The sequence below is a fragment of the Euprymna scolopes genome, chromosome 3, assembly GCF_053919585.1.
Source record: "Euprymna scolopes isolate OS-2025 chromosome 3, ASM5391958v1, whole genome shotgun sequence".
Taxonomy (NCBI): domain Eukaryota; kingdom Metazoa; phylum Mollusca; class Cephalopoda; order Sepiida; family Sepiolidae; genus Euprymna; species Euprymna scolopes.
In genome coordinates this window covers 111835237-111856372 of record NC_136484.1, presented here as the reverse complement: position 1 = coordinate 111856372, position 21136 = coordinate 111835237, and the positions used below count along the sequence as shown (strand labels likewise).

The window sequence follows — 21136 nt, the reverse complement described above, 5'->3', positions numbered from 1 at the left end:
AGATTCAGTCACGCTGATGAGTTGTAGACGACGAAATACTTGTCAGTGGATAATTATATTCTAAAAACAATATATATATATATATATATATATATATATATATATATATATATATTGTGCACTGTAAAATAAGCTTAAATATTATATTTTAATTTATGCATATTTCTTATTTACTATCATAGAGCCAATTCTCAGTCAATTATTATATTGCACCGATTATATATTAATAATTTCAAAAGTAAAAATAACTTGTGTACTATCAACTAACATCGAAACAAAAACACATAACTCTTCACACTTGTTTGTTAGCCTATGATCTAAATCCATAATTATACAAAAACTATTTTAAAAAATAACATGTTTAAATCTATAAGTTTTAATTAGCGCATGCGCAGAAAAAATTGATGTTGTCGACTTATGCCAGGTACACGACAAATGTTGTTTTTTTTTTAATTTAGACTCGTTATAGCAGCTATTTTATTTGCTAAGCACTAAATTGAAAGTGTGCTACAGGTTCAAATACCCTATATATCAAATTTCAACTCTGTAGACCAAATATTCAGAGAGGAGTTTGGTAGAGACTTTCCCCATACATCAGTACGGTCACTTTTATATATGCATATCATCATCATCATCATCATCATCATGATATGGTGTCCTGCCTGGTACAGGCATTGGATTTTCATCTACCTCTTTTTCTCGGGCATTCATGAATTCATTGTTGCTCATCATTTTCTTTTTTTTTTCTATTCCGCTTTTTCTGAAGACATGGTCCATGAATTTTATTTGTCTTTTTCGTACTGTTATCAGAGACCTTTCTGTGTTTGCCATTTCTAATATCCCCTGGTTTGTTTTCTTTTCTGTCCAGGATATCTTCAAAATTCTCTTCTGGAAGCAAGTTTCAATTGCCTCTAGTCTCTTCTACGTGGTGTTGGTGATTGTTCAGCACTCGTATGATAAAACAGACCATGCATACGTTCGAAATATTCTGAGTTTAATGTTTCTGTTATATATATATATATATATATATATATATATATATATATATATATATATATATATATATATATATATATATATTTCCGTGTGGTAGAACGTTTACATCATATATTCTACGTAATTATGCGAACTGTAGAAACCATGCATATATAGAACTCAGCATAATAGTGAACTGAAACTAATCAGCTAATAAGAAACCATGAATAATTAATTAATTAATTAATTAATTAATTAATTAACGCTCATTTTCAAAGGAATATGTAATTTATTTAATCTTCATGTAGTCGCTCATATATCAATTACTGGGTATAATAAAAAGTTTGTTTTAATCATTTTTAAACAGAAAAAGTAGGTCAACTATTCCTCTGGCCTTCGTCAGGTGGTAACCGCGACAGGGGAAGGAACTCTGAGTCTCCTGACTGTATCCACTTACTTCGGCGGTTGCTATCGTCTCACCACGTTTTGGCCGAAACGTCGTGAAACAACTAAGAAAAAGATGAGGATAATGGTTCGCAATGAATAAAATTAATAAAAAAAATAATAATACTCATCTCAATAATGAATTCTAATTAAATAATATAGAAAAAGTAGGGTTTTAATATCAATATCAAAGCGGGGAAAACTCAACTTTATAGGTTTATATATATATATATATATATATATATATATATATATATATGTGTGTGTGTGTGTGTGTGTGTGTGTGTGTGTGTGTGTGTGTGTGTGTGTGTGTGATTACTTAATTTAATCACATAGTAGAGGATTTATGCGTAAACTTTAAGTATTTACTTCAACAGTACTCAATACGTAGGTAGAGCTAGGTAGTAAGTTATAAAATACATATGGCAATTAAGCTACACAAAATATTGCGCGTTTTATCCACGTTAGGATTTATCAGGCTTATACATAGAGAGAGGCGTTACAAAAGTAATGCCTCCTATCTTTTACGTGAAGAACTAAAACGTTGAAAAACTACGAAGACGAGAAAATAAATTCTGGATTACAAAACGTTTTATTAAAACAAACGACATTTTGTCATTCAGAATTTATTTTTCTACATGGTCACCAGTATTCTCAATGCACTTTTTATGCCTCGGTCGTAAAATTCCGGAGCTTGCTTTGTCACACACATCTTCGAATCTATCTCCTAATTCTGCTGACATCAACTGCATTGGCTTCGGAAAAAATTACCAGGAACCGGTGAATGTTGATCGGTTCTATTTTCCTGCATGGAGGAATTCAATGACGTATCTCTGCTTCTGGCGCAGTCTATCTCAGGAATTGCTTGTTATTATATTTCTTTTTTTTTTAATTAATTATAGCGACATAGATTTTTATTATATCTAAGTTTTACGTAACTTTATTGTACATCAGTCCGACACAATGAATAACAGAGCGGCCTACTAAAGATAATGGCAATCGAATTCTATTTATGATAGCTTACTTGGTTTTGGAAAAATTCATTTTAAAATGGATAGAATTTTAATTTATGGTATCAAAGACATTAGATATTTCCGATTACCGTTTTGCATTTCAATTTTTTGTGATCGATTATTTCATTTTGTTTAGGGCGGGAAAGATTGAATTCCTGACAATAATGTAATGATAATGGTGTCGCCTATGTAGAAAAATATATTCTAGGGTGCAAAAAGTCGCTCGCTTCAATGCTATCATTTCCGTCTTCGTAACTTTTTTTAACTTTTTGAGTTAAAAAATGGGAGATTTTATTTTTGGAACGATCCTCGTACTAAAGTCTTCGACCCAATGATTGCTGATTGAACAAGAGCATGCTAGCCCCGTGGATCAAATAAAGGACCCCGTGCTTGCCAGGCGATTTTTTTAAATTACATTTTCACCCCAAACAAGACACATTGCCACTTTGATGTAGGGGGGGCTAATATTAGGGACACTATGTGGGGAGTTGGGCAGCAAGATGTCGGTTCACGTTACACTTGAACTGCATGTCAGTTCAGTTGGAGAAGCAGGAACCCGGAAGGGAATTCAAAAGTCTAGCGGTTCTGGGGAAGAAACTACTGGAGTAGAAGGCTTTCTTACATCTAGGGATTTCAACTGTGAAGGGGTGGGATTTTGCTGCTTGTCGGGTTTGTCGGGGGTATTTACGTCGAGGGGGGTACAAGTGCTTGCAGTTCCTCGGAGCATTCATTGTTAAAGTAAATTGTAGAACATGCAGATGGATGCTACATTTCGTCGATGGGTCAGAGACTGAAGTTTAGATGACAGTTAGATTTAGCTTCACACTGACATATAGGGCGTACTGATTTCATCTGTTCCCTGAAGAACAACGTCACTTTTGCAGTCTGTGAATTACTGTTGGTCAGCAGAGAGACGTCCTCTTTCTATCTCTTCCGCCTGTATCTGTCAGGCGCTCAATCAATAACTATATTCGCCGTTAGATAATGATTGGCAGATTTTTGGTAACCTAAATAACTTTCTGCCTTTTCTTTACTCACTCACGCATTGTCCAAGTTTCTTCTACCTGTACTAAACCGTATAGGTAAGTGAATAAACTCTTTCTTTGTTGCTATTGTGGTTATAAAATAAGATTTTTCTTTTCGTGCGACAATTTTCGTTATTACTAATAATATTGAAGAATTTTTTTTTTTTTTTACACGTGAGTAACCACGTATCAAGGCTTGAGGGCAACTCAAGGATAATGTACGAAGGTCACCGGGACAACAGCGTAATAATCGTTAATGGTAGAAATCGGGTATAATTTGATTATTTAATGGACTTGTTTATAACTTGAAAATGACCATATTGTAGTCAACCGGAAAGCAGACCAGCGGAACAGAATTCCACAGGCGGACAGTTGTAAGAAGCTTAGTTCATGAAATATGTGTTGAAATTTTGGCGCTGATAGAAAGTTGGATGGTTAGTTTAGCTAGACAAATGTTTTATTAAAGTTTAGCAAGGGGGATCATAGATTAGAGCTCAGACGAGAATCGGCCATGAAAATAATGATAGAGCTCAGACAGCTCCGCAGTGTCTCTTCTGTGAGAAAGAGGTTGGAAGAAAGAGAAAAGGGCATCATCTACTAGGCTTCGAAGCTGGTTTGGCACTCTGTCACGGAAGGATATGGTTCTCGAACAGATCCTGTCTAGATGTTGGAACAGTACCCCATCCTAGGACGTACTACGCTCATATACAGGATTGCATCGGCAGTGAGACATCTACCGGGGCGGTAGAATGATCCAACAATTTTTCTGGCGATTTTTGCAACAGATTTGATGTATGTGTTCCATTTCAGATCAGGAGAGAGGGTCAGTTCCAGAAATTCATCAAAACACGATGTTTTCCCAAGACAGAAGTCATTTATTTCAACTGGGGCCAAATTGGAGTCTGAGCATTGATGATTGACAGAGAGAAGTTTGGTTTTAGATGCATTAAAATGAACCAATCATCTTTTTCCCCATTGCACCACGTGTTAAATGTCAGCAGAAGAGAGAGAGAGAGAGAGTAAGATCCTAGTCGTTACCAGCCTGTGACATGTTGCCATAGATGGTAGTGTCGTCTGCATAAATTTCTACGAAGGATCTAAGAATGTGATTTTGGAGATCGTTGATACAGATGAGGAAGAGAGTTTGGTGGAACTCTGATGGACGCCAGTATTGATACTATGAACTTCTGATTTCTACCCATTCACAAATACTTTTCGCGATATTGATTTTCACTGCTAATTTCAGATGTAAGGTACTTCTTTGCCTTATACAAACTATGGAAGCCCATATATTTCTCCGGTTGTCTTTGCTCATCAATTATGCGTCTTTTCCTGGCTGGAAAAACTACTAAACCAACCCACAATCAGAGTCGCTTGGATTTTAATTTCATGTTCAAACCAATGGTGTCTAGTTGCTTTCCGAAACCATTCTTGTTTTTTGTCAGAGTCAATCATGGCTAACCATCTTTGATTGATTCGTGCTGTTGCCGAGACAAGACGACGTCTTCCCAAACACAACGTATCGGAGGATTATGACAATATTAGCGATATTCGTTTGCTCGGGTTTTTTTTTGGGGGGGGGGGTTGATTCGTTTGTGCTTTTGTTTTTATGCTGTTTTTCCCCTTTGTTGTTTTGGGTTCATTTTTCTGTGCCAATTTTTTTTTTTTTTTTTTTTTTTTTTTTTTTAGTCAATTGTTTATGTCCTGGTCTTGTTTTATTTGTGTTTGGGTATCATTTTATATAGTTTTATAGATCTTTACTTTTGTCTTTCGGCTTTTCTAATTGGCGCACTTAGTTTTCTATGTTTTCTGACAATGTTCACATGAATTAGATTCTAGCCTCTTCCCCTTATTTCTCTGAATGTTTCCTTTTTATCTATATTGCTAGCTCTCTCTCTCCTCCTCCTCCTTTCCATTCTTATTTACACTATTACTCTCCGCGTACATATAATACTACAACTCTGATAATCTTGTTTGTTTGCACAGTGAATATATTGAATGGTGGAAGGAAAGGCCAATCACGCGTGAATCGTTTGAAAAGAAGGCAATAGAGAGAGAAAGGTGTAAGTAGAGAGAGGAGGTGAGTGATAGTAGCAATAGTAATAGAAGGAGGAGGAGAAGGAGAAGCGTAAGAGACGATTACTTAAATGACACAAATAAAGAAACAAAACAAAACAGTTCCAAAGTAGTAGTAGTAGTAGTAGTAGTAGTAGTAGTAGTAGTGGTTCTAGGAGGCCCACTTTCCCAGACTTTATATTCTCAACCTTGAAAAGGGTAAGCTTTTGCTAATCGCCTGAAAGATTCTTACCGGGAAATATATTTTTGGTGGGCAGATGCTCTTCCTTTAGGGCCCTGGCCTTTTGAGTACTATTTTGCCGACCATTGCTTCACATCATCTTTCTTTGCAAGGGATATTACCGTTGTACAGGTTTCTGTTGTTGTTGTTGTTGTTGTTGTTGTTTGTTTGTTTGTTTGTTTATTGATTTGTTCAAGTTAATTCATCACAAAATAATTTTGAACAAAGAATTTGTAGAAAAATATATGTCAAACCCACAACACAACACAACCTTAAAAATTTAGATATTTTTATTCGGTTAAATATATTTTTTTAATCATGGAGAAATAAAGCGATAACAAAATACATCTGAAAGTCTTACAAAAAAAAAATTGAATGTTTATCTATGTATTCGAAACAACAAAGATAACGCTAACAAACCTTATATATTCTGATTCAATAAAATCCCGAGTTGGTCATGGTAAAAACAACCAAAACTATTCGTTTTCTTCAGATAACCAGGAAGCAAATTAGTGAATAAGTAATCATAAAGGCGAGATGTTCTTCCATCCTCATCGTTAAAGGTTCGAAAATAAACACACACACACACGCACACACACACACACATATATATATATATATAAATATATATATATATATATATATATGTATATATATATATATATGTGTGTGTGCAAAAATAAAAATAAAGAATACAGTTTAGATTCCCGGAAGGAAAAAAAAAATATTTTTAACCTATCGCAGACTAAGCACCCGCATAATCCGATTTCTAAAAATTTTTAAATGAAAAAAAAAGAATTTATTGACTAAATACAGACCAATCAACATGATGATTAAAAAAATAAAGGTTAGCTAACCAGGTTTCGTTCCTCGCTCAACAAAGCTAAATCGAGGAAAATACGATCAATATATATATATATATATATATATATATATATATATATATATATATATATGACGTTTCTTCCCGTCTGGCTGTCCCTGCTGGGAAGGGGGTTGGTCCTTCTGGACCACGGCTTCTTCTTGTCGAATGGGTGATGCCAGTGGGTGCCTACTTGCCCAGGTTGTGTCTTCGATCCAAGTCGACACGCGCTGAAAAGGAAGTCGGGTATTCTCTAGCAAGTCACTCCAATTAGACTGGTGACGTCATAAGAAGAAAAACAATGACAGACGACTTGTTATAAGTAAAAAGTCTATGTCTATTATAAAAGCAAAATAAAACACTAATTACTTGTTACATAAATGTATAATAGTTGAGTGTCGAAACACTGCGAACCTCTGATTTTCTAAGTTCGTTATCGTGGTTGGCGTAAGAGTTGAGCGCAGCTCATTTCTTCTGTCGATATGAGATTCGAAACGTTCAGCCTTTCGTCCAGAAACTTCTCTACTGCTTTACGTGACGTCAGTCATCTTGCGACCGGCGGTCTGTGAGCTCGACGTTTTGACCTCAGCAAACAGAAAGGGAAGATCACACGACTTCGCAACTTGCCGTGTTTATATACCAATTTGCCAGCGCCGGTTAAAGATTGATTTCACATTCATAGGTATCAAGTGTTTTTAACCAGTCAATTATCGGTGTCGCCCGACATTTGATACCATATTCCTACATATCAAATGTCGACCCGTCCAACTTTCCTTTATTGTTTCCTCCATCCTATTTTTGGGAATGACTTTCTGTTAAAAATTTGGCCTTTCTTTCTGTTTATCTCGCACTTTCAAAAAATGTAATTTAAAGCTCTTTTATTCATTTTATAAATAAAGTATCAGTAATTCTAAAACCCACTAACCAGGTTCAATTTCTCGTGCCGCCTTTCCCTAATATTCAACATCAGACGCTTCATAGTGTAACACACACACGTATATATATATATATATATATATATATATATATATATATATAACGTAATATAAATATAACGTAATAGCTATATATATATATATATATATATATATATATATATATATATATATATATATATATATACTCGGGTTTTTTATATTCAAAAGTAATGGACTAATGAATTCAACGAGGTTGTTAGATAGTGCTCAATAAAAAGAGCTGATAATACTTGTTTATTGTAATATAAACATGCTCACATCCCGCTGCTACAAATATCCACTTGTTTCAATCAAACAACAGATAATAATCTAATAGGTTATTCATTGAACTTTTGAATAGTCAAGTCGCTGCCTGATGATATCTGTTGTTTGATTGAAACAAGTGGCTATTTGTAGCAGCGGGATGTGACCATGTTTATATAACAATAAACAAGTATATATATATATATATATATATATATATATATATATATATATATATATATATATATATATATATATATATATATATATATATATATATATATAACGTGTACTGGATATTAATTTTCGTTTCATTTCATTCTGGAGTACACCTAATTCCAAATGGGTGATCTTCCAAGAATTTTAGTTGACTTAGATTTTAATTTTCTTATTTTCCTTTATCCGTTTCTTTCTCTTCTCTTACTTTTTCCGTGCTTTATTTATTCTTCTTTATATTTTATAATTTAGATGTTTTTATCAGAACTTGTATTTTTTTGTAACAATTTGAAATCTTTTTATATTTTCATACATTTAAAAAAAACTTTTTCATTTTCTTAGATATTGTTTTATATGTTTTTAATCCTTCTTATCTGTTTTCCCTCCTCGCTTTCGTCTCTATCATATCATTCTCTTATAAAAAATTCTAATCTGAATGTTTTTAAATTTGGTCATGAAACACTAGCATTTGTAAGAATAAAAAATAATTATTGTTTAATTATGATTGCCAATCTTATTTAAAAATACTTACAATATGATACAACAATATGATATAAATGCGGGAGTGCCCCAGGGATCTATCCTTGGACCTCTACTGTTCCTGATATTCATAAATGACCTCCCCGACAAAATTGCCTCTGAGATGGGTATATATGCTGATGACACCACACTCTATAGCAGACACGACAGGAAAACAAATGAACATATATCTAAAGTAATGGCAGAAACACTAGAGGATGACCTCCAATCAGTAGTGGAATGGGGACAAAAATGGATGGTCACGTTCAATGCCGCCAAGACTAAACTGGTTTCATTCAATAATTACAAGAAACTTTCTCTACCACCTATAGCAATGGCCAACGACTCTTTATCTGAGAGTACGTCTTTCAAGCTCCTTGGCCTAACGTTCACAGGAAACATGAGTTGGAACAATTACATCGAGGGTATTGCCAGGGCCGCTGCAAGGAAGGTGGGCTCTCTCTACCGTGCTAGAAAACTACTAACACCCGAAAGTATCCTGTACCTCTATAAGGCAACCATTCGCCCATGTATGGAGTATTGCTGTCATATTTGGGCTGGTGCATCGGCTACTAGTCTCTCGCTCCTTGATAGGGTTCAAAAGAGAGTCGCAAATTTGATAGGCCCTAAACTGGCATCTAAGCTTCAGCGTCTGTCCCATCGACGAAACGTTGCATCCCTCTGCCTGTTCTACAAGTATTTTAATGGTGAAAGCTCTGATGAACTGCAAGCACTTGTGCCCCCACGACGTGAACACCATCGACAGACCCGACAAGCTGCAAAATCCCACCCCCACACTGTAGAGATCCCAAGATGTAAAAGATCTTTCTACTCCGGTAGTTTCTTCCACAGAACCGCTAGACTTTGGAATTCCATTCGAGGTCACTGCTTCCCCAACTGTACTGACATGCAGAAGTTCAAGTGCAACGTGAACCAACATCTTGCTGCCCAAATCCCTACATAGTACCCCAGTAGTTGTTTCCCCGATAGTAGCCCCCTACACCAAAGTGGCAATGTGCCTTGTTTGGGGTGAAAATGTAATTTAAAAAAATTTTTTTTTTTAAACTTAAGGATGAGCAATGTCTGCGAAATAATAACTAAAAGGTAATTAACTAGCAGCTATGCAATGTTAACGAATTCCACTCGTTCGAACACTCTAGATTGTCTAATGTATTCGCCCAAATTCCACGATTAATTCTTCTTAATTTCCTTCATTTCCGTGAAAATGGTTTGGTGGCCCGAGGTAAAGGCTTAGTAAATGGAGCAAAACTGTAACTTCGTAGCTGGGTTTGAATGTCATGACCGGCAACAATTGCCACCCCTCCACTGATGATTGCGTAAGCATGAAACACTAGTGTCTGTACGTATAAAGAATAATTCCTCTTTAATCATATATATATATAATTATATATTTATATATAATTACATATATATATATAGTATGTTTATTATACAAACATTATTGGTTACATATGTGCATACATGTTTCAATGGAATCTCAATTTAGAGAGACCTTTGTTCCCTTACTTTTATCTTATTCCTGCTAGGGATGATGTGGATACGGCGCGGAATGATTACTTGACGTACCGTGATCGAATCCACAATACCATTCCAATATTGATGTTCGCAACCTTCACGTGGTAACTCCGGTGAGTACCTGATTTCAAAGAAAGGAGATACCAAAGTCCACCAACAGAAGTAAGTAATTTAAAAAGACATTGAATTTGTCGATTCATTTGAAAAGAATATATTTTTCTTTATTTTCTCATTTCATTTATTCTTTCTGCATTCTTGTTTCTCTTTTTCGTACACGGCTTTCTTTCTTTTTATATTTATGTAATTTCTTCTTTTTTTTTTTTACTAGCTTCACGCCCAGCATTGCCCGGTCGTACAATATTCTAAAACAGAATATATTGATTTATGCAGATTGCCTATGTATTATTGTCGAATCAATCTTGTATTGAACATTATATATTACGAGGAATTATTTGCCCGGTGGACTAATTTGCAAAATATTTCAAAATAATAATGATAATGTCCTGCATCAAAGTACGCCTGCATTTGCTTACAATATCACGTCAGCTGATATTTGGACTTGACGATGAATACCCTGGAAAAGTTACCTCTGTTTAATGTTTAGTTTTAAAATATGCAAGCGAAGAAATGATTTGCGGTGATTTTAAATGGTGCTTCTTCTTTTATCGTAAATTGAACTCAATTGGACAAGTGATCATTCGATCTGTAGTCGAATGCTCTACAATTAAGCTATATCTCCAGATTATAATAAATCCGCTTTTCTTTAAGAAATGTTTTGCTGAAATTTAATTATCTCCCTTGGCCGGTGTAACGTAGAACATTCCCATGTAAAAATTATTCTTTTTATCTATAAAACAAAAAGAAAAACTATTCTTGGGATGGGATTTTTCCGATTTTCAACACTTATCGGGTAAATTTCTGTACATTTAGCTAATTTATATGTCTGGCAGTGTTCTTAGTTATATGTGAAATTTACAAAAGATGGGCTCAATGGGCTCAACCTATGAGCAAGGAACTCACTCACACAAACACACACACACAAACACAAGTAATAGTAAATAAATAAATAACAATATACATCATGTTTCATTTATCTTTCTAGACAAAGATTAAAAATAATTTGACATATTTTCTAATAAAAAAAATAGGGGGGTCATTTTAGTATATTGCTATTTTACGCAATTATTTCAACGAACTTCGCTTTCTTTATTGATTTTATTAATAGTTTCCTTCATTCGTTGTGTTCTTTTCTTTTTCTGCATTCTCGTTCTTTTTGTTTTCTTTTTTCTATATTATTTCATTCCTTTTTCTCTCTCTTTCTGTTTCTACTTCCTTTTTTTTTCTTATCTGCCTGCTAACTTGTTTCTTTTTTCTTTTACTTTCCTCTTTCATTTATCTTTTTCTTCTTCTTCTTTTTTTTATTTATTGATTTTTCTGTGTTTGCGGTTATCTGTCCAAATAGTTCCAATAATAAAGTCAAAATAAATAAAAAAAAGACGGGAAAATACCAGCGTGACAGCAAAAGTGCCAAAAAAAAAACAGGGCGACCTCAACAACAACAAATAAAAATACTAATTTCAAAAATATAACTATTAAGATTGCTCATCATGGTAGCACGTAAATGTAAATAGACACGTTTATACACGCATATGTGCATACATTTATTTATCTATGTGTGTACATATACGTTTTTTTTGCAAAGGAATCACCACATATAAAGACCCAGAGGCCACTCGAGGATAAGGCTTAAAGAGTGTATCAAAGGGACAATATCATAGTAATCGTTAGAAGTGTAAATTTGGTAAATTGTATTACTTAAGGAGTGGGGTAAATTATTGATAGTGTTTTCAGCAAGATGAGTGTTTCTCGTGAATGTTTGACAAAGGAGAACCATAGATTGGAGCTCAGACGAGCACTTGCCATGAAAATAACGATAATGCAGAGACAGATTGGCAACGTCTCTTTTGTGAGAAAGAGGCTGCAGGGAAGAGAAAAGGGCATATCCCACTAGGCTACGAAGTCTATTTTGAACTCGGTCGTGGCAGGATAAGTCCTTTCTAGCAGCTCCTGCTCAAATGTGGCAACAATACTCCATCCTTTGACGTACATGGCTCTTATATAGGTAAAGAATTGCATCAGCAGTGAGATATCTACTGGATTGATAGAAGGATCCCGTCATTTTTCCAGCGACCTTAGCAACGGATTTAATGTACGTGTTCCATTTAAGATCAGAAGTAAAGGTCAAGCCCAGAAGCTAGTCAAAACATGGAGCCTCTCCAAGACGAGAGCGTTTGATTTCAATTCATGCCAGATGGGGATCAGAACGTTGATGATGTAAAGACATCAGTTTGGCTTTAGATGCATTAAAAGTAACCAGCCATTTTTCCCCAAGTGTAACACATGGTCAAGATCAGAAGAGAATCAGAAAGAACTTGGTCGTTTTAGGCCTTTGATGTTTATTACTTTACGTATGTATTAGAAAGCCACCCGGCGTTGCTCGGTCATAAACTACGCATCAATGTATTTTCATTTATGCAAATGTTGTGTTTATTATTATTATTATTATTATTATTATTATTATTATTATTACTATTATTATTATTATTGTTGTTGTTGTTATTATTATTATTATCATTATCATTATTATTATTACTATTATTATTATTATGGAGCCAATTGTGTGTTGATTATTATATTGTACTAATCATGTATAGTGATGATTTCAAAAGTTAAAAAAATTACTTCGGTGCCATCAGCTGAAATCGAAACCAAAACATTCGGCGCTTCAGCCTTTGTTGTTAACGTTTTAGCTATCGCCAGATGGATTAAAAAAAGGGGCTAAAAGTCAAGCCACTTCAAGTTAAAAATGTATATGTACGCATGATCAGAAGTGGGTCGATTTACTTCTATCAAAGTAAACTGTAATTTTTCAATTTTGACACCTTGGCAGTTATTTTTACATGCTAAAAAAACAAATTGCAAGTGCTACTGAGGTCCAAATACTATATATATATCAAGTCCCAAGTCTGTAGACCAAATATGCAGAGAGGAGTTTGGTAGAGGCGTTTCGCGCTCACACAGACAAGGTCATTTATGTGAATATAAATATGTAAGTGTGCTGGAACGTTTCCTTCCTGACTTCTATGCAATTATGTAAAATGTAGAAGCTGTGCATAAAAGAATTAACCGTAATAGTTAAATGAAACTCTAACCCTAACAATCTAATAAAACACTATAGTAATAAATAATTAATGGACGCTTGTTTTCTCAAGATATATGCAACTTAGTAAACTTTTATGAAGTCGCTCGCATATATGTGACTGAATATATTAAGCAATTCATTTTAATAGGTTTTTTTAATAGAGAAAGTAGGCTTTTAATATCAATGTCAGAAAGAAAAAATCTCAACTTTTTACATATATAGAGAGTAACGATTCTTTGCATATATTTGAATATAATTCCTCTATTTTTGCCTACGTGTTTATGCTCCTTTACTGTAAAATGTAATGCGTGCACATATTTTTGTAAATCTAAAAAAAAATGTACTTGTTAGGGCATGATTTATTCATATTAATATATCAGCTAGTTAAAATTTTAAATATATATATATATATATATATATATATATATATATATATATATATATATATATATATATATATATCATCTTATCATTAGTACTAACAATGGAAAATTAAGGTTTAAAAAAAAATCGTTTTTTACATCGAAAAATAGGAAAAAAGTTTTCCGATTCCAATACCCCCAAAAGTTCCGACTGTTTTGATTTCGATTTGCATTAATAGTCCCAACATTTGTATCCACTTGTGTATGAGTGTGGGTATATATATACGTTTATTTTTTTAAAGTGTGGGTCTATGCTTATTTTTGTATATGTGTAAGTGTACATTTATTTATGTATTTTCGTATGGTTTTTGGTGTGCATATGAGTTTGTCTATCCACGTCTGTGTGTATCTATAGACGTTTATCTTTATATATACGCGTATCTGTGTGTACGTGTATGTATGCGTGTGTTATACGCAAGCTATGCGTGTGTTATACGCAAGCAGCTATTCGATCGCGTCTATTTCACGGCTCTCCCGCGAACGGTGACAATGTGAGTGCAAAAATGTTGGTAAAATAACAGACGCGGGTAAGCGGTGTAGTGTCAGGCGTCGATAGAAAGGGTGGAAATATACAAAGCAATGGTTCCGATGGTTGCGCGGTTGGCTGCCGGGCAGACGGGCAGACGGGCATCGTATTTAAATACTCGACAAAAAAAAAAGACAATGTAGTAATCACTTTCTGGATTGTGACATCAAAGGATTGAAATGCTCCGCAGTGGAGGAGAGAAGCGGATGGGTGTAATAAAACTTTGTTGTTTCTTGAAAAGAGAAAGAGAGAAAAAAGTGCAAAAAGGAATGGCGGGAGATGTCTATTTTGCAATCGTGTTTTTAGTACTATTGATTGCCAGAATCAGTATCGTCATTAATAATTCAGGATTCAACGTCGCTATCTTTGATAAATTTTATAAAATTACAATGGCGTGTGCGGATTTGATTCAATGGATGTTGTCACAGACTACGGCATCGACTCTGCCGAGTTCAACCCATTATAGAATCTAATGCTATTAAATTAAATTGTTATCTTTGGGAAACATAGTGCGGTATAATCGTTGACAAACCGGTGCTCATTAGATTGGCAAGGTTAAGAATCTTGGAGCATCGCCAGTACCAGATGGCTGATACTTTGGAAATGCTTGGCGACGTGTGTCATCGTCCCTTGACCGGCATATACATGCGGTGGCGAACAGCTTATGAATTTAATATCTTTTGCAAACTTCCTCCTTTATTTGCGGAGGCGTAAACCCCAAATGTCTTCCCAGCTATTACTAAAATGGCAAGTTGTGTTCAATTAAGGGTATCCTATGAATCGTTTGCAATACACATTGCACGTTGGCAACAAAGTAACGCAAAAAAGAGTTGCTATATACTTGTCTCATTACTAGCGTAGCGTTAAATACGGGTCGCTTTTCAATGTGGGAGAAAAGTCAACTCTCTAAAAAAGGTTACTATGGATTAGAACAAAAGTAAGACTTGTCCCCGTCTAGAAATCCCTATTGACCGAGGACAGAAAAAAGTGAGGCATCAGAACAGAACACTTTGCTCGTAGTAAAAAGGCCAGATGAAAAAATGAGTTGACCTGCCGTAAAAATATCAAATCGAACAAACTGAAACTAAAAATCAAGTGTTGTTTGTCTATTTGTCGGCGAATAAACACTGTTAGTTATGAAATGCCAAAATAATATATTTTGTATTCGAGTTATTATGTGCAGTTAATTGAATACAAGTTGCCACTTTACCAATCGTGGGTAAAAGGAGGGAATTGGACATTCCCAATTGCCAGAGCCCTATTAATGCATAAGGTAATGAAATTATTGATCTTTCGATCAAAAAATAAAATATTATGCAATGTGTGAACACCCTCGAATGACGGAGACAACATGCGAACAAGACGATAATCATAAAACGCAATCACACACAAAACAAACGCTTTATCAATGGGGAACTCGAAAACAGAATATGTTCAGTGGCAAAAGCTGGCTGTATCACTGTAGACACCAATAGTGTGTTAGAATCCCTCGTTAACGGCTGAGTTGGACAGGATATCGCACGTTGTGGGAGAAAAGGGAGAACAATGTGTAGCCCGTGTCTGGGGTGTTTACATTTGTTTCTAATTAATTGCTTCCTAACGAAGGTTGAGTTGTAGACAAGGATGTGTTTTTAATATTAGGAAAATGTGGCTCTTCCGAAAAGAGGCACTGGGCATTAAAGCAAATATTGCGAGAATTTCCTCAATCTAGATTTCTCCTTCACTGACTGAGGGCGGAAATATAGCGTGTAATGTTCGAATCGATACTACACTTTGCGCTTAGCCCTAAAGAATCAATAAATCCGTATTTCATTTTTTATGTTTTTATTTTTCGATATTTTTCTATGCTCCTATTTACTTTGAAAGGCACATAAATTTTAGAAAAACCCTTCCAAAATTCAGTCATCTTTCCAGTGCCGCTGCCTCAGTACACTGATAAGGCTAGACCTTGAAAAAGGTGGTAGGGGCACTCTTCATAGAAACAAAAATAAAAATTGCTTTTGTCTAGAAGAATTTCTCCTACAGTGATTGAAGACAGAAAAGTTGAAGTGTAGTATCAGAACAGATACTATACTTTGCTCCTAGCCAAAAGGCCAAATCAAAGTCTGATAAGAAATCAATATAAATAACCTTGAGCACAGATTAGATCCTTAATTTTTTCTTAGCCTACTTATTCATCTAGAACCAAAGATATTCATCTCCAATTTTATTTTTTATAAAATCTCAGCACTGATGGGACCTGAACAGTTTATTTCCATAATCTTGGGATGAAATCAATTTGGAGAATATTAACCGAGCAATATTGTCACGAGCGATTTTATAAGTCTGCACCGCCGAAAGTGAGCAGATGGATATCAAAACTTCCGGTTCGAGTAGATTTTTCTGAATTAGGCATCTGAGCGAGACTAAAGATTCACATGGTCATTTTCAAACGATTTTTTTCTAAAATTTTGAATGCTAAATATAGGAATGCTGACTACATCTTACGCGTGCATCAATGCCCAGTCTATGCGTACATTTAAAAAATGTTTATTCTGCTTTTATTTATTTTATTTTATTTTTCACTTGGATCCATTTTATGCTAATACGAAATGCTTACATCTCTTTCTGTCTCTGTCTCTGTATATATCTCTCTCTCTCTTTATATATATATATATATATATATATATATATATATATATATAAAGCTCAACGTCTCTGTGTATGCCTGTAGACGAAACGGCTACTATATGGTTTACTACTATACTAAACTGACCACATACAATGATAGAAGATGTATCAAGGAGCAAAATGGTGTTGATAAAGTTACTCCCTCCAAAGGGATCGGGGCCCCAGTGGAAAAACCCTATTATTTCACGTAGAGCTATCAAATTTGTCAGGATAACTAGCTATGGGGAGAGGAAAGTTTTAACAGATTACACCGCACCTCCACACCAACAGAAGTGAGGAGAGTTACATATAATTATAAACCCTGTGGACGCTCACACTGTTTGATGTAGATCTACCGAACTTACCATGATAACCCCACCATGGGAAAAGGGATACGAGTTTCATCGCTGACTCCCTCCAATGGGGGTCACTTATAATAGGGAAAGCTAATTAGTGTTCATACGTTTGCGTCAATAATAGTTCCCATTACTGCCCCCTGATGTTCGACTGAGGGGATTGATTTGGTTTTGTTACCCCAAAAGTTTAAAGCTATCTTTTCACACCCGCGCTCCTTTTTCATAACTTTTTATACTTTCATAAATCACAGTCCATTTTTGAAGACTCTTTTTTAACACAGCCAACGACTTTAAAACCTTTATATGCCGAATGCGGGCACCTCAATACACAGTCGAGATGGTTCAAACGAGCGGAAATCTTGAACATTGCATATATATATATATATCGCGTGAGCGACGTCTTCGCTGGCTGGGCCATGTGCGCAGGATGGATGATGGGCGCATCCCTAAAGACCTTCTCTATGGCGAGCTTGCCTCAGGCTCAAGAAAGAGGGGGCGACACCATCTTCGCTACAGGGATGTCTGCAAGCGTGACATGAAGGCTCTCTCGGTGGACAGGAATACATGGGAAGCCTCTGCAGCTGACAGAACTGCCTGGAGGAAAATGATACGCCAGGGGATTATCATCAGCGAGAAGAACCTCCATGTTGAAAACGCTGCAAAGAGAGCTTGGAGAAGAGCGAGTGTACAGGCGGAACAGCCGGACGAAGCGGCAAATTGCATAACAACCTTCGTATGTCAAGGCTGTGGCAGACTATGCAAATCAAGAATTGGTCTCTACAGTCACACAAAAGGATGCATACAGGCAACATCTTAATACGGCGCTGACGGATGCCACACACACACACACACACACACACACACACACACACACACACACACACATATATATATATATATATATATATATATATATATATATATTAGTCTACTTTTTATTTATACACACATTTGGGCTACATATAATCGTTTCGCCTACAACTTTATTCAAGGTCTAGCATATTCTGATTGCTACAAGAAAACATTTTTGAAAGGCAGATTAATTTTAGAAACCCTTTCAAAATTCAGTCATCTTTCCAGTATCTCTCTCAGTACGCTTCTAAAGCTAGACCTTGGAAAAGGTTGTAGCCGAAACATGTACGTACATACGTAATTAAAATAAAGAATATATACTAAAATATTTTTTATTGAAAAATAATTTTACAATTTTTTATTGAACAGTATTTTATAATTTCATAGGATTCACCCATATGAATAAAGGCTCCACAAACTGCGGTCCAATATTTAAGCAGTACTGATATTTTAAATACGCTGTTGAAAGACAAATATACAATTCGATGTTAGTCAGAAATAGATATTTTCTGTTGTTTATTTTTCTTCTTTTTAGTTGCATATTATGGCTATAGAACAAATTTAATGTAAACCTGAAATATTTTACTTGGTGTCCATATTTTGTCACTTAAATTTTTTTAATATTATTAAGAAAAGGAAATTTGAAGAATATTTATTAATTAATGCCGAATATCTACTGTAAAAATTTCACACAAATCAGAGGAATTTAAATTTTTACAACAGTTTGTACCGCTTTCCGTATAACCAAATTGATCCAAATATAGCCTAGCTTACGGCCCCTTACACTTAGCTGGGGTGTTATAAATTGATAATGATTTAGGATATAATTGAGGAATTAATCATATGCATATATATTACAGGAATGTATTGTTTTACTTTTGAACGTTCATTGAAAATCAGTTAATGTGTTATAAAAAATGATGCTTTAATGAAACTTCATTTTTTATGACTGTTGCATTACTAACATGACAAAAACTTTCCGCAGATGGAATATCAATTTGAAATCGATGTACATACATATATACAAACATAATTGTGTTAGGCGATTAATCGGAATCGAAAAACTGGAAATATTTTCGGGTACCGAAATCGGAAAAAACAAGGCCGATAGCCATTAGTTGCGTGCTCTCGTGTAATGAATGAATACGTGAATGTAGGATTGACATGAAATTCTTAAAGATAAACTAAAATGACCGAAAAATTAGTGAATGACTTAAATAAATAAAAAGTAAATGACTTAGAATGACTTTAATGAAATTAAGGTTGAATTGTATGACCTTAAGAATGAGTTGAATGCTTAAAAAATAACTGGAATCCTTCAAATACAACATGAATGATCTGGGGAATGACTTGAATGGATTTGAGACTGACTGGTTTTAAAGGGGGTGATAATTTTACATTAAATAAATACAGAAAAGTGATACCCCACTTTATATCACAAAGTTACAACCATAAGTACAGCATGTAGTAAGAACAGATAGTACACTTTGATCTTGGCCAAAAGGCCAAGAAAAGGGTAGGGATTTATTTGCTCCCCCATCGAGCAAATTAGGCACAAGGCCGATTTTTAAAGTGAGGAGTGAAGGGGAAATGGGAAACTCCCCGGGGAGTAGGGGAGCTGGATAGTGACAATTGGTATGAAGGGCTGCCCCTATATTGACCAAGGTCTTATATGTGGAGTTGCTATTTGTTTGCTCCCCCACCGAGCAAATTAGGCACAATGTCGATTTTTAATGCGAGTAGTGAAATGGAAATGAGGACCAGTTCCCCGGGGAGTAGGGGAGCTGGATAGTGACAATTAGTATGAAGGGCTGCCCCTATATTGACCAAGGTCTTATATGTGGAGTTGCTATTTGTTTGCTCCCCCACCGAGCAAATTAGGCACAATGTCGATTTTTAATGCGAGTAGTGAAATGGAAATGAGGACCAGTTCCCCGGGGAGTAGAGGAGCTGGATAGTGACAATTGGTATGAAGGGCTGCCCCTATATTGACCAAGGTCTTATATGTGGAGTTGCTATTTGTTTGCTCCCCCACCGAGCAAATTAGGCACAATGTCGATTTTTAATGCGAGTAGTGAAATGGAAATGAGGACCAGTTCCCCGGGGAGTAGGGGAGCTGGATAGTGACAATTGGTATGAAGGGCTGCCCCTATATTGATCAAGGTCTTATATGTGGAGTTGCTATTTGTTTGCTCCCCCACCGAGCAAATTAGGCACAATGTCGATTTTTAATGCGAGTAGTGAAATGGAAATGAGGACCAGTTCCCCGGGGAGTAGGGGAGCTGGATAGTGACAATTGGTGTGAAGCGTGGCCCCGACATTGACCAAGGTCTTATATGTGGGTTTGGTATTTATTTGCTCCCCCACCGAGAAATTAGGCAAAAGGCCGATTTTTAATGTGAGGAGTGAAGGGAAAATGGGGACCAGCTCCCCGGGGAGTAGAGGAGCAGGATAGTGACAATTGGTATAAAGGGTTGTCCCTACATTAACCAAGGTCTTATATGTGGGGTTGCCCCCACATATGGTCTTTGCTTGCAGTATCTGCTTCGACAGATACTACACTTTTATCTTGGCCCAAAGGCAAAAAAACAGGTATTTATTTGCTGCCTCACCGAGTTAATTAGGCACAAGGAAGATTTTTAATGTGAGGAGTGATGGGGAAATGAGGACTAGCTTCCCGGGGAGTAGGGAAGCTGGATAGTGACAATTGGTATGAAGGGTTGCCCCGACATTGACCAAGATCTTATATGTGGGTTTGGTATTTATTTTCTCCCCCACCGAGAAATTAGGCGCAAGGCCGATTTTTAATGTGAAGAGAGAACCGGAAATGGGGACCAACTCCCCGGGGAGTAGGGCGGCTGGATAGTAACAATTGGTATAAAGAGTTGCCCCTACATTGACCATGGTCTTATATGTAGGGTTGGTATTTATTTGCTCCCCCACCGAGCAAATTAGGCACAAGGCCAATTTTTAAAATGGGAAAAACGCTCCGGGGAGAAGGAGAGTTGGATAGTGAGAATTGG

General features: G+C 35.6%; 1 pseudogene; it reads right to left on the bottom strand.

Moving 5' to 3' along the window:
- Nucleotides 1–19493: 19493 nt before the first annotated feature.
- On the bottom strand, nucleotides 19494–19631 carry LOC145264345 (U2 spliceosomal RNA; annotated as a pseudogene).
- Between the last annotated feature and the right edge of the window lie 1505 nt (nucleotides 19632–21136).